Source organism: Bombina bombina, chromosome 1, assembly GCF_027579735.1.
Source record: "Bombina bombina isolate aBomBom1 chromosome 1, aBomBom1.pri, whole genome shotgun sequence".
In the NCBI taxonomy this organism is placed as follows: domain Eukaryota; kingdom Metazoa; phylum Chordata; class Amphibia; order Anura; family Bombinatoridae; genus Bombina; species Bombina bombina.
In genome coordinates this window covers 799,464,456-799,482,777 of record NC_069499.1, presented here as the reverse complement: position 1 = coordinate 799,482,777, position 18,322 = coordinate 799,464,456, and the positions used below count along the sequence as shown (strand labels likewise).

Here is an 18,322-nt window from a genome sequence, read left to right as displayed (position 1 = left end):
CAAAACCTGTGAGGACATGCTGGAGCCAACAGCAGTACAAACGAAAGCTTCATTAGGATTTTGGAAATCACTTTTGGAAGAAGAACTAGAGGCGGAAAGATATAAGCAAGATGATAATTCCAAGGAAGCGACAACGCGTCCACTGCTTCCGCCTGAGGGTCCCTGGATCTGGAAAGATACCTGGGAAGTTTCTTGTTTAGATGAGAGGCCATCAGATCTATTTCTGGAAGTCCCCAGATTTGAACAATCTGAAGAAATACCTCAGTGAAGAGACCATTCGCCCGGATGTAGCGTCTGGCAACTGAGATAATCCGCTTCCCAATTATTTATACCTGGGATGTGAACCGCAGAGATTAGACCAGAGCTGGATTCCGCCCATACAAGTATCCGAGATACTTCTTTCATAGCTTGGGGACTGTGAGTCCCTCCTTTATGATTGACATACGCCACAGTTGTGACATTGTCTGTCTGAAAACAAATAACGATTCTCTCTTCAGAAGAGGCCAGAACTGAAGAGCTCTGAAAATCGCACGGAGTTCCAAAATATTGATTGGTAATCTTGCCTCCTGAGATTCCCAAACCCCCTGCGCTGTCAGAGATCCTCATACAGCTCCCCAACCTGAAAGACTCGCATCTGTTGAGATCACAGTCCAGGTTGGACAAACAAAAGAGGCCCCTTGAATTAAACGATGGTGATCCAACCACCAAGTCAGAGAAGATCGAACATTGGGATTTAAGGATATTAATTGTGATATCTTTGTATAATCCCTGCACCATTGGTTCAGCATACAAAGCTGGAGAGGTCTCATGTGAAAACGAGCAAAAGGGATTGTGTCCGATGCAGCAGTCATGAGACCTAGAATTTCCATGCACAAAGCTACCGAAGGGAACGATTGAGACTGAAGGTTTCGACAAGCTGAAACCAATTTCAGACATCTCTTTTCTGTTAGAGACAAAGTCATGGACACTGAATCTATTTGGAAACCCAAAAAGGTTACCTTTGTCTGAGGAATCAAAAAACTCTTTGGTAAATTGATCCTCCAACCATGTCTTTGAAGAAACAACACAATTTGATTCGTATGAGATTCTGCAGAATGTAAAGACTGAGCAAGTACCAAGATATCGTCCAAATAAGGAAATACCGCAATACCCTGTTCTCTGATTACAGAGAGAAGGGCACCGAGAACCTTTGAAAAGATCCTTGGAGCTGTTGCTAGGCCAAACGGAAGAGCAACAAACTGGTAATGCTTGTCTAGAAAAGAGAATCTCAGGAACTGATAGTGATCTGGATGAATTGGAATATGAAGATATGCATCCTGTAAATATATTGTAGACATATAATGCCCTTGCTGAACAAAAGGCAGAATAGTCTTTAGTCACCATTTTGAATGTTGGTATCCTTACATAATGATTCAATATTTTTAGATCCATAACTGGTCTGAAGGAATTCTCCTTCTTTGGTACAATGAATAGATTTGAGTAAAACCCCAGACCCCGTTCCAGAACTGGAACTGGCACAATTACCCCAGCCGACTCTAGGTCTGAAACACATTTCAGAAATGCCTGAGCCTTTACTGGGTTTACTGGAATGCGTGAGAGAAAAAATCTTCTCACAGGCAGCCTTACCTTGAAACCTATTCTGTACCCTTGTGAAACAATGTTCTGAATCCAAAGACTGTGAATCGAATTGATCCAAACATCTTTGAAAAATCGTAACCTTCCCCCTACCAGCTGTGCTGGAATGAGGGCCGCACCTTCATGCGGATTTAGGAGCTGGTTTTGACTTTCTAAAAGGCTTGGATTTATTCCAGACTGGAGAAGGTTTCCAAACGGAAACTGTTCCCTTAGGGGAAGGGTCAGGCTTCTGTTCCTTATTCTGACGAAAGGAACGAAAATGATTAGCAGCCCTATATTTACCTTTAGATTTTTTTGTCCTGAGGCAAAAAGGCTCCCTTCCCCCCAGTAACAGTTGAAATTATTGAATCCTCTGTGAACCAAATAATTTATTACCTTGGAAAGAAAGAGAAAGCAATGTTGACTTAGAAGTCATATCTGCATTCCAAGATTTAAGCCATAAAGCTCTTCTAGCTAAAGACATATACCTGACATCAATTCTAATGATATCAAAAATGGCATCACAAAGTTATTAGCATGTTGAAGAAGTTTAACAATGCTATAAGCATTATGGTCTGACACTTGTTGCGCTAAAGCCTCCAACCAGAAAGTGGAAGCTGCAGCAACATCAGCCAAAGAAATAGCAGGTCTAAGAAGATTACCTGAACATAAATAAGCCTTCCTTAGAAAGGATTCAAGCTTCCTATCTAAAGGATCCTTAAAGGAAGTACTATCTGCCGTAGGAATAGTAGTACGTTTAGCTAGAGTAGAGATAGCCCCATCAACTTTGGGGATTTTTTTCCCAAAACTCTAATCTATCAGATGGCAAAGGGTACAATTTCTTAAGCCTTGGTGAAGGAGTAAATTAAGTACCCAGACTATTCCATTCCCTAGAAATTACTTCTGAAATAGCATCAGGAACTGGAAAAACTTCTGGAATAACTACATGAGGTTTAAAAACTGAATTTAAACGCTTAGTAGTTTTAGTATCAAGAGGACTAGACTCCACCATATCTAATGCAATCAACACTTCTTTAAGTAAAGAACGAATAAACTCCATCTTAAACAAATATGAAGATTTATCAGTGTCAATATCTGAGGCAGAATCTTCTGAACCAGATAGATCCTCATCAGAAATAGATAAGTCAGAATGATGGCGGTCATTTAAAAATTCATCTGAAATATGAGAAGTTTTAAAAGACCTTTTACGTTTACTGGAAGGAGGAATAACAGACAGAGCCTTCCTAATAGAATTAGAAACAAATTCTCTTACATTATCAGGAACATCCTGAACATTAGATGTTGAAGGAAAAACAACAGGTAATGGATTATTACTAATGGAGACATTATCTGCGTTAGAAAGTTTATCATGACAACTAACACAAACTACAGCCGGAGGAACAGTTACCAAAAGTTTACAACAAATGCACTTAGCTTTGGTAGAACCAACATCAGGCAGCGTCTTTCCAGAAATAGATTCTGATCCAGGGTCAGGTTGTGACATCTTGCAATATGTAATAGAAAAAACAACATATAAAGCAAAATTATCAAATTCCTTAAATGGCAACCAGAAGCAACAAAAAAATGAGACTTAAATAATGTGAAAAAAAGTGGCGCCAAGTATAACGCCCACATTTTTTGGTGCCAAGTATGACACCACATATCCTTTGGCGCAAAAAAAGTCTAACACACATGCATCAAAAAATGACGCAACCACGTGCAAACTTCCGGCGTCAACTATGGCGCCGGAAATGACGAAATTTTGCATCAAAAAATGTCGCGCCAAGAATGACGCAATAAATTGAAGCATTTTCTGCCCCTGCGAGCCTAACAGCCAATTTGAAAAAATTTTAAGGTAAGAAAAAATATTTATTCATATGCATTTTCCCCAAAAAATGAAACTGACAGTCTGAAAGAAGGAATACTGATTATCCTGAATCATGGCAAATATAAGTTTAAAACATATATTTAGAACTTTACATATAAAGTGCCCAACCATAGCTTAGAGTGTCATAAATAAAATAAGACTTACTTACCCTAAGACACTCATCTACATATAGTAGATAGCCAAACCAGTACTGAAACGAGAATCAGTAGAGGTAATGGTATATAAGAGTATATCGTTGATCTGAAAAGGGAGGTAGGAGAAGAAATCTCTACGACTGATAACAGAGAACCTATTAAATAGATCCCCTAGAGGAAGACCATTGTATTAAAATAGGCAATACTCTCTTCACATCCCTCTGACATTCACTGCACTCTGAGAGGAAAACCGGGCTTCAGCCTGCTGCGAAGCGCATATCAACGTAGAATCTAGCACAAACTTACTTCACCACCTCCATGGGAGGCAAAGTTTGTAAAACTGAATTGTGGGTGTGGTGAGGGGTGTATTTATAGGCATTTTGAGGTTTGGGAAACTTTGCCCCTCCTGGTAGGAATGTATATCCCATACGTCACTAGCTCATGGACTCTTGCTAATTACATGAAAGAAATTCAAAAGAAGTCCGCAAAACCACCTTATCCTGATGAAAAATCAGAAAAGGAAATTCGCAAGAAAGAGCAGATAGCTCAGAAACTCTTCTAGCAGAAGAGATGGCCAAAAGGAACAACACTTTCCAAGAAAGTAGTTTAATGCCCAAAGAATGCATAGGCTCAAAAGGAGGAGCCTGTAAAGCCTTCAGAACCAAATTAAGACTCCAAGCGGAGATTTGTCCTTTCAAGGAACTTGAAGACAAACCCTTATCCAAACCATCCTGAAGAAACTGTAAAATTCTAGAAATTCTAAAAGAATGCCAAGAAAATTTATGAGAACAGATGAAATGTAAGTCTTCCAAACTCTGTAATAAATCTTTCTAGAGACAGATTTACGAGCTTGTAACATAGTATTAATCCCTGAGTCAGAGAAACCTCTATGACTTAGAACTAAGCGTTCAATTTCCATACTTTCAAATTTAATGATTTGAGATCCTGATGGAAAAACAGACCTTGAGATAGTAGGTCTGGCCGTAACGGAAGTGGCCAAGGCGGGCAACTGGACATCCGAACCAGATCCGCATACCAAAACCTGTGTGGCCATGCTGGTGCCACCAGCAACACAAATGATTGTTCCATGATGATTTTGGAAATCACTCTTGGAAGGAGAACTAGAGGCGGGAAGATGTAAGCAGGATGATAACACCAAGGAAGTGTCAGCGCATCCACTGCTTCCACCTGAACATCCCTGGACCTGGACAGGTATCTGGGAAGTTTCTTGTTTAGATGAGAGGCCATGAGATCTCTCTCTGGAAGACCCCACATCTGAACAAACTGAGAAAACACATCTGGATGGAGGGACCACTCCCCTGGATGTAAAAAGTCTGGCGGCTGAGATAAACCGCTTCCCAATTGTCTACACCTGGGATATGCACCGCACAGATTAGACAGGAGCTGGGTTCCGCCCAAACAAGTATTCGAGATACTTCTTTTATAGCTTGGGGACTGTGAGTCCCACCCTGATGATTGACATATGCCACTGTTGTGATATTGCCTGTCTGAAAACAAATGAACGGTTCTCTCTTTAACAGAGGCCAAAACTTTAGAGCTCTAAGAATTGCACGTAGTTCTAAAATATTTAATGGTAATCTCGCCTCTTGAGATTTCCAAACCCCTTGTGCTGTCAGAGATCCCCAAACAGCTCCCCAACCTGAGAGACTTGCATCTGTTGTGATCACAGTCCAGGTTGGCCGAACAAAAGAAGCCCCTTGAACTAAACGATGGTGATCTATCCACCATGTCAGAGAGTGTCGTACATTGGGATTTAAGGATATTAATTGTGATATCTTTGTATAATCCCTGCACCATTGATTCAGCATACAAAGCTGAAGAGGTCTCATGTGAAAACGAGCAAAGGGGATCGCGTCCGATGCTGCAGTCATGAGACCTAAAACTTCCATGCACATAGCCACTGAAGGGAATGACTGAGACTGAAGGTGCCGGCAGGCTGCAACCAATTTTAAACGTCTCGTCTGTTAGAGACAGAGTCATGGACACTGAATCTATCTGGAAGCCTAAAAAGGTGACCCTTGTCTGAGGAATCAAGAAACTCTTTGGTAAATTGATCCTCTAACCATGTTTCTGAAGAAACAACACTAGTTGATTCGTGTGAGATTCTGCAGAACTTAAAGACTGAGCTAGTACCAAGATATCGTCCAAATAAGGAAGCACTGCAATACCCTGTTCTTTGATTACAGAGAGTAGAGCACCCAGAACCTTTAAAAATATTCTTGGAGCTGTTGCTATGCCAAATGGAAGAGCAACAAATTGGTAATGCTTGTCTAGAAAAAAGAATCTCAGAAACTGATAATGTTCTGGATGAATCGGAATATGAAGGTATGCATCCTGCAAGTCTATTGTGGACATATAATGTCCTTGCTGAACAAAAGGCAGAATAGTCCTTATAGTCACCATCTTGAAAGTTGGTTCTCTTACATAACGATTCAAAATTTTCAGATCCAGAACTGGTCTGAATAAATTTTCCTTCTTTGGGACAATGAATAGATTTGAATAAAACCCCAAACCTTGTTCCAGAAGAGGAACTGGCATGATTACCCCTGAAGACTCCATGTCTGAAACACACTTCAGGAAAGCCTGAGCTTTTACTGGATTTACTGGGATACTCTGAATCCTAATCGATACCCTTGAGAGACAATGCTCTGAATCCATTGATTTTGAACAGATTTTATCCAAATATCCTTGAAAAACCTTAATCTGCCCCCTACCAGCTGAACTGGAATGAGGGCCGCACCTTCATGCGGACTTAGGGGCTGACTTTGGTTTCCTAAAAGGCTTGTATTTATTCCAATTTGAGGAAGGCTTTCAATTTTGATATCAAAAATAGCATCATAAATAAAATGATTAGCATATTGCAGTAAGCAAATAATGCTAGATAAGTCAGAATCCAATTCCTGTTGCGCTAAATTCTTCAACCAGAAAGTTGACGCAGCCGCAACATCAGCCAAAGAAATTGCAGGTCTAAGAAGATGACCTGAATATAAATAGGCCTTCCTTAGATAAGATTCAAGCTTCCTATTTAAAGGATCCTTAAAGGAAGTACTATCTTCCATAGGAATAGTGGTACGTTTAGCAAGAGTAGAAATAGCCCCATCAACTCTGGGGATCTTTTCCCAAAACTCTATAGATTTTGCTGGTAAAGGATACAATTTTTTAAACCTTGAAGAAGGAATAAAAGAAGTACCTGGCTTATTCCATTCCTTTAGAAATCATATCAGAAATAGCCTCAGGAATAGGAAAAACCCCTGGAGAAACCACAGGAGGTTTAAAAACAGCATTTAAATTTTATTAGACTGAACGTCAAGAGGACTGGTTACCTCAATATCCAAAGTAATTAACACTTCTTTTAATAAAGAACGCATATACTCAATAGTAGATTTGTCAGTGTCAATGTCTGAGGAGGATCTACTGAATCAGATAGATCCTTATCAGAAGAGGATAAATTATCATATTGTTGGTCATTTGAAATTTCATCAACTAAATGAGAAGTTTTAAAAGACCTTTTACATTTATTTGAAGGTGGAAATGCAGACAAAGCCTTCAGAATAGAATCAGAAACAAATTCTTTAAAATTTACAGGTATATCATGCACATTAGAAGTTGAAGGAACTGCAACTGGCAATGTACTATTACTAATGGATACACTATCTGCATGTAAAAGTTTATCATGATAACTATTACAAATGACATTCAGCGAGATAATTTCTACAATTTTACAACAAATGCACTTAGCTTTGGTTGAACCGATGACAAGCAGCAACGTTCCAGTAGAAGCTTCTGAGGCAGGATCAGGTTGAGACATCTTGCAAAATGTAAGATAAAAAACAACATATAAAGCAAAATTATCTATTTCCTTATATGACAGTTTCAGGAATGGGAAAAATGCAAATAGCATAACCCTCTGATAGAAAAAAGCAAGAGGCAAACATCAATGGGGTATTGACTAATAAAAAAGTTTGGCGCCAAATATGACACAACGTAACTAAACTTTTTTGGCGCCAAAAAAATAACCGGAAATGACACACTCGCGTCACTAATGACGCAACAGTGTGAAAGGTCTCGGTGTCGAGTATGACGCCAGAAGTGACGAACTTGAGTCATAGATGTACTTTTCCGCGCCAAAAAATTTTTCGCGCTAAGAATGACGTAATAAAGTTTAGCATTTGTCGCACCCGCGGGCCTAATACCGCCCGCAATTTGTAAGAAGTAGTCAATTGAAAAAAAGACTAAACCCCAGGTAAGAAATAAAATTCATATTTAAAAGATGTTTATATTCCCCAAATATGAAACTGACAGTCTGCAGAAGGAAATACATGAACCTGACTCATGGCAAATATAAGTACAATACATATATTTAGAACTTTATATAAATGCATAAAGTGCCAAACCATAGCTGAGGTGTCTTAAGAAATAAAAACATACTTACCAAAAGACACCCATCCACATATAGCAGATAGCCAAACCAGTACTAAAACAGTTATTAGTAGAGGTAATGGAATATGAGAGTATATCGTCGATCTGAAAAGGGAGGTAGGAGATGAATCTCTACGACCGATAACAGAGAACCTATGAAATAGACCCCCGTTAGGGAAATCATCGTATTCAATAAGTGATACTCCCTTCACGTCCCTCTGACATTCGCTGTACTCTGAGAGGAATCGGGCTTCAACAATGCTGAGAAGCGCATATCAACGTAGAAATCTTAGCACAAACTTATTTCACCACCTCCATAGGAGGCAAAGTTTGTAAAACTGAATAGTGGGTGTGGTGAGGGGTGTATTTATAGGCATTTTGAGGTTTGGGAAACTTTGCCCCTCCTGGTAGGAATGTATATCCCATACGTCACTAGCTCATGGACTCTTGCCAATTACATGAAAGAAATGGGTTCAGTGTCCCTTTACTGCAGCTAAAAATGTTGTATTAATGTCATGGAACACCCTTGCTGTGTGCACGTATATGCTGTGTGAATAACCTTTTTTGTTCTCCAGTTTAATTTAATGCCAAGTAGGCATATACAGGTAGCTACGTTTGTCCTACTTCAAATGTGCTCACACATTTTAATCCCTTGGCTAATAATTGTAAAGGTCACTTTTTATGGTTACACTGCTCAAACCAATTAGAGGGTACATTGTGTGCAGAGTACATATAGTGTGTGTACATGATAGAAACCTTCAAATATATGAAGGGACTTAATAAAATAGAGGCTGAAAGCATTTTTTACAAAAAAATAAATGCAAAAACAAGGGGTCACAATCTGAAGTTAGAGGGTAGCAGATTCAGGAGAAATTTGACTAAGCATTTTTTGTTACAGAAAGGGTGATGGATTAATGGAATAAACTCCCATTTGAGGTGGTAAACACAAAGACTGTAAAGAAATTCAAAAATGCCTGGTTGATGCATAAGGCTATCCTAAGGAAAACGTAACATGTAATATGGGTAGACTTGATGGGCCTTTTTGGTTCTTATCTACCGTCAAATTCTATGTTTTTACATGTGGGGCATTGCTCATCGCCACAAGCAATGGGAGAAGCCTACATGGAAAGTACAAGTAGTTAGACAAAGAGTCTAACCTTTAGTGATTAGCAGTGTCAATAACAGTACAATGGACTTATTTTCTCTAATAATCTCTTGACTTGTTTGGTGTATTGATGTATTATAAATAATAATAAATGTATAACTGTCTGACAAGGGGTTTGTTTTGGACTATATTATAATCATAGGGGGTGGCAAAATAATCTTCTAATGTAAAAAATAGGTCCCAAGTAGACAAGTGCATTTGTGTACTTTAGTTTCCATTGAGTTGATAATGTTTGGAAACTGGTGGTACCATAAAATCTCCATAGAATTGATTTTATCACCTCAATGGAAACAAACCCTTCGCAAACAAATGCAGAAAATGGCCAGCAGAATTTGTCTCTCCATATTTCATCTTGTGAAAGGGCAACACAGATCCTTGTGTGTTGACCTTTCACAAGAAAAAAAATTGACTCTGGAGACAAATTCTGCCGATGGCTGCCATTTATGGCAACAAAGTACACAAATGCACGTGCCTAGTCCCAAGTAAAAAAATAAATTTTAAAAAAATGAAGAAGCACTGCTTAGAATATACTTGCACTTTTTAAGGGGCAGTAAACACCTTGAGATTTAATAGAAAAAAAAAAAGTTTAGCTTTTGCCCCTTTTTTATGTAATTTAGCTCGGAGCATTGAGCAGTTTCTATTTCTCAGAACACAGAAAGCACCCTAACGACTTCTCAAGGGTAACCCTACTATGTATCTCTAATTGGCTTTAAAGGGGCATGAAACCCATTTTTTCCCCCTTTCCTGCTCCAAAGCATGCAGTGGTGGCTTCAGATATATGCCTCGTGTTATTGGCTCAACCATGTGCCTTGCTGTTTCTTCAACAAAGAATACAAAAGAGAACGAAGCAAATTAAATAGAAGAAAATTGTAAAAAGTGGTTTAAAATAGTGTTCTCTATCGGAATCTTGACAGCAAACTGTTTAGTGGTTATCAGTTAAAACATAAAACCCAGAGTATATTATACCAAATTTCATGGTCCTGGCTAGTAGGTGCGGTTTGGCATATTGTCCATCTTCAAAAATAAAAGGGACAGTAAAGTGAAAAATAGAAACTTTCATGATTCCGACAGAACATGCAATTTTAAACAACTTTTCAAATGTACTTTTATAATTATGCTAAATTATAATAATATATGCTGTTTTAGACAAATTTTAAAGGAACAGGAAATGCAGTAGATTTGCATAATCAACAAATCCATGATAAAGACAATGCAATAGCACTGAGGCCCTGATATTCAAAGGTTCTCCAGCTTGGAGAGAAATTGCAGTTCAGACTTCACAGGGGCTGAATTCACTGAAAATTCAAAAGAAAAAGAGCAGAACTCTCCAGCACAGCAAGATCTCTATCATTTCTATAAATGAAGTAGAGACAAGCCCAGTGCAATAAAGCACTGCGTGATATGAGTTTTTTTACACTTCTGTGTTACTTTAACAAATTAGGGTCATACTTTGTATATTTCGGTTTGTATAAACAAATTACATTGCACCTTGAATTTGCTGCATTGCAAACTAAAACTGTCACTTTCAGAAAGTGGGAGGGACAGGGCAGTTTCCTGGGCTGAACAGGGGAGTTCCTAGGTATGTCTGAAGCTGTCACCAGTTGTCTCGCCAGCTGTATGCAGGTGAAGTTTGTTCAAAATTCACAATAGAGACTTATTTAACTAATAGAAAAGTAATATATAGTAAATATAGACAAAAGTTAAATTGTAGTGAAAACTTTTCATTTTAATTTGGAATTGCTACATACTGAGCCTTTATATCAGCCCCAGGGGTTCTCCAGTTACCTTCTCTCTCCCATGTGAAATGTTGTATTGCAGAGAGCTTCATTACTTTCTATTTCCAAGTCCCTACCCTTTTCATAGAAAATTCAGTGAATTTTGCCTCTGAAGCCTGCTGTATAGGTCAGAATTTGTAAAATCACAATACTATCTACACTGCTGTACACAAAATAAAAAAGTTTAAATTGGAAGCATAAAGTGATATAAAACCAAAAGCACAAAGTGTAAAAGCAGCAGAACCCTGTCATGCAGTGCTATATTGCACTTGGCTTGTCTCTCACAGAAATGCAGGGAACGCCCCTTGGAGAAGTAAAGCAAAATCTGTCTTTTAAAAAAAAATCACTAGGGATCTTGCAATGCTAGAGGATTAATTTTTTTTTCTGTCAAATTTCAAAGTTCTCTATTTCCACATGCATACAAGCAAATTCTGTGAATTCTTGCACATGCTCAGTAGAAGCTTGTCGACTCAAAGTATAAAAAGATTGTGCACATTGTTAAAGGAAGTAAATTGGAAGGTTGTTTAAAATTGCATGCTCTGAATCATTAAAGTATAATTTTGACTTGAGTGTCCCTTTAAAAAAAGTGACATTGTACACTAGATTTGCATAAATGTTTTGCAGAAGATCCATTAATAAAGCCAATACAGGTTGTTTTGGGTGGGGGGTTGTGTAAAAATGTAATTTTGCTTATTTTATAAAAATAAAAAAACCACATTGTGCTGATTTTCATATTTCAAACCAAGCCCCAAAGTTTCAGAAGTAAACTGTTGTCTACCTACTCATCCAGCTTGCTCTGGTTTGTGTAGAGGGTTTTTTCATATGCAGGGGAGGGGTGGGGGGAGTGTCTGCTCTCTTTTTGCTTTCCAGACCCTTTCACTGGGTCTCCAACACTAACCTCATTAAAATTGCTAAACTGGGAGCTTCCAAGTAAGTTTTTAAAAGGTTTTTACTGGATGTTTACATCAGTATCCGCACATTCTTTATAGTAGCGTATTACATGCAGTTATATGAAAATTAGTGTATATGAGCTTCAGCATCCCTGTTCTGTGAGTTTGTGTGGTCTAGCGCTTTACGGCCGAGTTCTTGTTGCTTATAGCACTTACAGCTAACCAAGACTCATCTAGTATGGCAGAAATTTCACAAACCGACTTGTTCAGTATGACCCATCGTACTGCCACTGTGTGGCTATGGAGATGTTATGGCTACATGCTGGACTTTATACACTTATTAGCAATGGGTGTGGATGAAACACCTGAACTCCATTATTACAAGTATCTACTTACCTAAAATACGCCCCCACACATACATTTTTTTTTAAAGTGATATATTAGACACATATATTACGTACAAATACCCAATTCCCGGAATTGCAAAATCTGCGCAAAAAAAAAAAAAAAAAGTTACCATTTTCCCCTGCCCGCATGTTTGGTTTTTGGGTGTTCAAAAAAAAAATATATAGTCTGTTTATTTAAAACAGCCATTGCCTTTATGCAATACAGTATTGTACTAGCTATACAAAAACTATTGAAAGTTAAAAAAAAAAAAAAAAAAAAACTACTTTTGGGTTGCAGGTATATAGTTCTGACATGTAAATATTGCCTAAATTATATAAATGATACTGTTACACTTAGTCTCATTCCTTCTCCAAGCAGTCCCATTTTACAGATACAAAAATATAAATATAATAAAAATAAAAAAAAATGAATAGGCATCTTTATTTTAATTTAACTGCAGCATCAGCACAAAACTAAGCACCCACAGCGCAGCTGTTTTTTCAATGAGATGACATTTCCACTTTAGTCATTAGCTGTGCTATTGAAAAACTGAGCTGTGCCGTGGGTGGCCGGAAGCGCTTAGACAAAAAAAAATAAAAAATGTAACTGATGAATGATGGTCGCCTTTATGTTAAGTGATGCTAATTCTAGCGTTTCATAACTAGTAGGATTTATCATCACTTTAATGCATAACCATATAAATAAAAAAAACTAACAAAATGTAAGATCATTCACCGCTTTATTAATAGAACAGATATCATCAGAAACACTTTATTAGCATTTTATGAAACAGGAACGCCAAGGACAATCCCTTTCCATGGGTACACGAGTTGTGAGAGCAGCAGTTACACAAAACACACGTACTCCAGCTGTTAAAACACCTGCAAAAAAAAAAAAGTGAGAATATAGAACAAAATGTAAAGTTATGCCTACAAACCCTAGAGAACAACACACAGTAGACATGGTGTACACTTTTCTCCTCAACTGCATCCATTTGAATATGTTGTATTCAGGGAACACCTACAACTAGTACCAACTCATTCAGCAATATGCATTTTTTCCGTTTAACCCCTTAACGAACAGTGCCGTACAGGCGCAGTAGTTTATTAGCCCTAAAGGATGCCGTGGTCCTGGGCTTTCTGCTGCAATCTAGCGGACAGTGGCGAGATTGCTCTATTCTGCATGTCCCACTCAAGAAAAGAGAGACGTGTGCGAATCCTACACTGCACAAAAGGAAAAAAAACAAAAAAAAAAAACCACACACTACAGCCACACTTAAATCTTACAAGCTACATGATTAACCCCTACACTGTCAGGAATTTCATAAGTCTGTGCCAAGTTCACACTTTACTGTTATCTTGTGGGATTTAACAAAAAAATTAATCATAGTAAACTTTCTTTAGCGGAGAACGGAAATAATGGGACATCTAAGGCGCATGATCCCGTGCTAGTCCTGGGACAAGCATACAGATGCTTATATTTGGTCTATAATGGGATGAGGCTACCAAAGACACAGGTCACATACGGTCATTTTTTACAGAGATACTAAGGTGATATTTTATTGTCAGCCTTTTACAGATTTGCTACATCACTTTCAAATGATTCAGCATTTGGTTGTCTCTTTAAAAGTACAACTCCATCAGATCTGAAACCGTTTGTCTTTAAGACATCAAAATTTTGCACAGTCTTTTTATATTCACACTTTCTGGGGGAACAAGCCCCTACTGAGCACGTGCACAAGCTCACAGGGTATATTTTTCTTTTTAGGAGCATGTTCGTAGGCTCAAGGAGTACGTGCCCATGTCTTAAGCACTGCATAGGCAAAAGGGTTTGCAACAATGCTCAAGACATCCGCTCTTGAGCCTACCTCATTATGCTCTCATGAAAAGAAGTTAAGCAAAAAGGGGGGGGTGGGGAGTGTGAGGTACATTATAAACAGAAAGTAAAATAAAGTGTGAGGTACATTATAAACAGAAAGTAAAATAAAGTGTGAGGTACATTATAAACAGAAAGTAAAATAAAGTTGTACACAAATATTCTGACAGATTGAAGCAAAGAGTTACTGATCATTAAAGCATCCCAGAACCAGTTCTCACCTATAGAGGCAATAGGAAATTAACTGAACAAGGTAAAGTTTATATAGAGGGTGTGCGAGTTCTAGTTGTGTTACAATAGTCACGTTTTATCTATACTGATGAACCTATGAGATGGTGACAAAACAAGTTGAAATCCTTAAAAATGCCAAATGCTTAAGTTTTGTGATTTGGAAATAAACAATTTTAAAACAGCTTTCCTTATTACTTCTATTATCAAATGGGCTTCATTATCTTGTTATCCTTTGCTGAAAGAACATTGCACTACTGGCAGCTAGCTGAACACATCTAGTTAGCCAATCACTGTCTGCAGGAACCAATAAGCAGCTAGCTCCCTTTACTGAAAGAAAAAAAAAAAACACAACCCCTCCCCCTGTGTTCAGTCTGGTAACCATTTTCCTAAACCAAGTAAGCAGAACATAAAAGGGATATGAAACCCAAATGTTCTGGGTAGCGCTTGCTGATTGGTGGCTAAATGTAGCCAATAAATCAGCAAGCGCTACCCAAGGTTCTGAACCAAAAATGGACGGCCTCCTAAGCTTACATTCCTGCTTTTTCAAATAAAGATTAAGAGAAGAACGAAAATTTGATATGAGTAAATTGGAAAGTTGCATGCTCTATCTGAATCATGAAATAAAAACATTTGGGTTTTTATATCCCTTTAAGATGCAGGGAAACAAAAATGCAAGCATTGAAAGTTGTAAATGTTACATCTTCACAACCACTCATGCTTACCTGGGCTGATGTAACGGAGAAAAGTTTCATGTAGACATTTTGTCCAGTGCTTGAAGATCTGTATATAAAACAAAATCTATATACAGAAAACAAAATTAGTGTAAGAAACTAGACAACCTGGTGCTCTAAATGCACCCAGTGTACAAAAAGTACAGAGTTAAAGTTGCCTTTCCCATATTTAAGCCAAACATATTATACATAATTATAAAAATATTGTACAATAGATAACCAAACATAAACTGAAATCTGATTAGCTTCCCATGATCACAGACAGTGAGAGCAGCCGCACTCTACACTCACTATCCCTGAACACTTCAGCAGACACAGAATTCAATGTGTTCAGTTACCATACTACAAATTATAACTTTATACAGAATAATAATAATAATAATAATAATAATAATAATAATAATAAATAGAAAATACATATTATACATAATAAATATATAGAACATACATATTATACATAATAAAAATAGAGAAAATACATATACAACATACATATACATAATATATATTATACATGACAATTATACATATTATATATAACAATCATACATAATAAATTATACATGACAATTATACATAATTATAAATATACAGAATGATAAAAATATTGTACAAAATATTGTACAATAGATAACCAAAACGTAGACTGAAATCCGATTAGCTTCCCATGATCACAGACAGTGAGAGCAGCCGCACTCTACACTCACTATCCGTGAACACTTCAGCAGACACAGAATTCAATGTGTTCAGTTACCATACTACAAATTATAACTTTATACAGAATAATAATAATCAAACATTATACATATATATCAACGTAGCGTTCTGAACATGTCTGAGGACGGATGAATCTGGTTGAATCCTTGTCAATCTTGAATGGTGTCCCAGCGAAGTCTCATCTTGTGCAGCAGATGTGTCCTTTTCATGCAGCAAACAGCAGCTTGACCGGATAACCTTAAACAAATGTTAATGGGAGATGCACAGGAGACAGATATACATTCACAATAGACCAAGAAAAAAAAAAAAAAAATGCCAAAAAGGCATTTGGAGGTACAGATTGGAATCTGCCTAGCTTTCCATGATCACGGGTGGTGAGAGCAGTCGGCCGCACTGTCCCCACTGCCTATAAACACAGTTGTCAAACACAGAATACAATGTATACCTCCTCCTGCCTTTGTTGTGGCAAATGAACAAACATCAAATCATAAAACCTTAGCTTAACAGCAGCATTAGGTTTCTGCTTTAGAATTTATAAAGCAGTTTGTTACAAAATGGAATCTAATATATGGGAAAGGCAACAGTAGCCCCAGTCTCTGTCCTTACCAACTTGCAGCCTGGATGTCAGCAGACACAGTTGAAGTGAAGACCTCTGTACATTATGGCCTCTCGCTTCACATTGCTACATCTATTGAGAGGAAACAAAGTTTCAGCTCTTGCACAGCAATACAGAAGTAGCTATAAAAAGTAGCTATCCCTAAAAGGCAAATACAGAGAAGGGGGGTGTAGTGAAGTGTGCTTCTCGCACTGCATGATAAACACAAATACAGAGAAGGGGGGTGTAGTGAAGTGTGCTCCTCGCACTGCATGATGAACACAAATACAGAGAAGGGGGTGTAGTGAAGTGTGCTTCTCGCACTGCATGATAAACACAAATACAGAGAAGGGGGGTGTAGTGAAGTGTGCTTCTCGCACTGCATGATAAACACAAATACAGAGAAGGGGGGTGTAGTGAAGTGTGCTTCTCGCACTGCATGATAAACACAAATACAGAGAAGGGGGTGTAACATAGAAACATAGATATTGACGGCAGATAAGAGCCATAGGCCCAGCAAGTCTGCCCCACCTTACCTAACAGTATAAACTTATCTAGTTCGTAGGATAGCCCTATGCTTGTCCCATGCATTTTTAAAGTCCCCCACAGTGTTTGTTGCTACTACCTCTTGAGGAAGTTTATTCCATAAATCAATCACTCTTTCTGTAAAGAAGTGCTTCCTCAAATTACTCCTGAATCTACTACCCTTTAGCTTGAGCTCATGACCCCTTGTTCTTGAATTTTCCATTTTATGTAAAATACCCACAGCCTCAGTTTTACTAAACCCTTTAATGTACTTGAAAGTTGCTATCATATCACCTCTTTCCCTTCTCTCCTCTAAGCTATACATATTTAGGTCATTGAGCCTATCCTGGTAAGTTTTATTTTTTAGACCATGTACCATTTTGGTAGCCCTCCTTTGCACAGATTCAAGTTTGTTAATATCCTTCTGAAGATATGGCCTCCAGAACTGCACACAATACTCAAGATGAGGCCTAACTAATGATCTATAAAGTGGCATAAGAACCTTACTATTTCTGCTGCAAATACCTCTACCAATACAGTGAAGTGTGCTTCTCGCACTGCATGATAAACACAAATACAGAGAAGGGGGGTGTAGTGAAGTGTGCTCCTCGCACTGCATGATAAACACAAATATGATCAATCATGTACAGATTATAAGAGCAACACTCCCCCCCCCCCCCCCCCCAATATCTGTCTAAAAGGTCATGGAAAGAAAGTATTTTCTATCTTTCACATCTGTTTCCCAATGGTGTGTGTATATATATATATATGTGTTAACATAACAAAAGTGACATAGGGACACAGAAACAAAATTAAATTACAACACATAAGAAAATACAGTAATATTTAAATTTAAACATGGTTTTAAAATATAACTCTAGGATGCTTGACTTATAAATTAAACATTCACGATTCAGCTACAGTATATAATTTTTAACAACTTTCCAATTTATATTTCTATTACCAAATTTGCTTTATTCTTTTTGGTATCCTTTGTTGAAGAATAAAGCCAAGTTGGCTGAAAGGAGCCCAGGAGTGTGCACGTAAAATACAAAGTCTGAAATAAGGGGGCAATCTGCAGAAGCTTAGATACAAGGTAATCAGAGGTAAAACTTATATTTAATATAACAGTGTTGGTTATGCAAAACTGGGGAATGGGTAATAAAAGGATTATCTATCTTTTTAAACAATGACAATTCTGGTGTAGACTGTCCCTTTAACAAAAGGATACTAAGCAAAATTGATAACAAATAAAATAGGAAACTTGTTTAAATGGATTAGATAGAGTGATATTTTATAAGGACAGTTCACCTAAAAATGTTCTCCAATTTAAATTGTTCTCAATGATCCCTTTT

At 37.7% G+C, this 18,322-nt stretch overlaps 1 long non-coding RNA gene across 3 annotated transcripts in view; it reads right to left on the bottom strand.

Annotated features, from left to right (window-relative positions):
- LOC128645988 (uncharacterized) overlaps positions 1 to 18,322 on the bottom strand; it is a 104,695-nt gene that overhangs the window by 43,946 nt on the left and 42,427 nt on the right. For 2 of the 3 annotated variants that reach the window (XR_008400162.1, XR_008400163.1), the window contains exons 8-10: positions 16,454 to 16,535; positions 15,122 to 15,197; positions 13,016 to 13,174 (exon numbers count right to left, since the gene is read on the bottom strand). This is a non-coding gene — a long non-coding RNA (uncharacterized LOC128645988). Of the gene's footprint in view, positions 1 to 13,015; positions 13,175 to 15,121; positions 15,198 to 16,453; positions 16,536 to 18,322 lie in introns of those variants that run through there. The other variant, XR_008400164.1, reaches the window with a different exon arrangement.